The sequence below is a fragment of the Galeopterus variegatus genome, unplaced genomic scaffold, assembly GCF_000696425.1.
Source record: "Galeopterus variegatus unplaced genomic scaffold, G_variegatus-3.0.2 Scaffold566, whole genome shotgun sequence".
Taxonomy (NCBI): Eukaryota; Metazoa; Chordata; class Mammalia; order Dermoptera; family Cynocephalidae; genus Galeopterus; species Galeopterus variegatus.
In genome coordinates, this window is record NW_007726677.1 from 95,627 (window position 1) to 96,815 (window position 1,189).

General features: G+C 47.6%; 1 protein-coding gene across 1 annotated transcript in view; it reads right to left on the reverse strand.

Moving 5' to 3' along the window:
* The window catches only part of NPTX2 (neuronal pentraxin II), a 121,384-nt gene that overhangs the window by 77,547 nt on the left and 42,648 nt on the right, over positions 1 to 1,189 (reverse strand). The window lies entirely within an intron of this gene.

Sequence of the window (1,189 nt, forward strand, 5' to 3'; positions counted from 1 at the left end):
AGCAGGATTCTCAGCTTGACCATGGCTGGACCCCAGGGCCTTGGGCATGTCACATGCCACTGAGACTCAGGGTCCCTGCAGGGCTGAAGATGGTGACTGAGGATGGTGCAGATAGCAGTGATCAGAGGTGGCTGCACTCTTAGGACCAAGCTCTGAAAATGTGGGCAACACCAAATTTCTGCCCAGAGGGCTGGGTAGTGGGCTGAATAATGTCCTTCCATAATTCACATCCACCCAGAACCTCCGAATGTGACTCTATTTGAGAATAGGATCCTTGTGGATATAATCAAGTTAAGATTAGGGTGGGCCCTAATTCAATGACTGGTGTCTTTAAAAATAGAAGAGACACAAAGAGGGGCACAGGGAAGACAGCCATGTGAGACAAAAGCAGAGATTGGATAAATGTGTCCACAAGCCAAGGGACACCAAGGTTACCTACCAGGGGCCACCAGAAGCTGGAAGAGCAAGGAAGTGTCCTCTCCTAGAGCCTTCAGAGGGAGTGTGGCCCTTCTGTTGTGGTCCATTTGTGCTGCCGTCACAGAACACCCAAGACCTGGTAATTTATAATGAACAGAAATGTATTGGCTCACAATTCTGAACATGGGAAGTCCAAGATCAAGGTGCCAGTGTCTGGCGAGGGCCTTTGTGCTGCATCATCACATGGAGGAAGACAAGAGGGTAAGAGAGGGCAAGAGGGGGCCAAACTCACCCTTTTATAATTACACTAATATCACCCTCATGGCCTAATCACCTCTTAAAGGCCCCACCTCTTAACAATGTTACAACAATAGTTAAATTTCAACGTGAGTTTTGGAGGGGACAGACGATAAATCCATCACACCTGCCAATAATGTGATTTCCAGACTTCTGGTTTCCAGAGCTGTGAGTGTTGCTTTGTGTTGCTTCGCCCCCCACGGATTTGTCACCCCTCTTCTCCTGGGTGATGGAGATGCAAAGGATTACTCAAAACCCATCTCTTCTGAGCAGTGAGAGGCCCTGAAGTGGTTAACTTCCCTGGAACCCTCCAGCGAGAGGGATCTCTTCCTCAGGAAATTAACACCAAATTGGGGCTCTCTTCCTGCATTTATTTTCCAGACCAGGAAGTTACAGAAAAAGAAGATAAGTGGGGTTATAGTTTAACAATATAGGCTGGTAACTTTCAGTGAAACAAGCCAGATGACATTCCAGT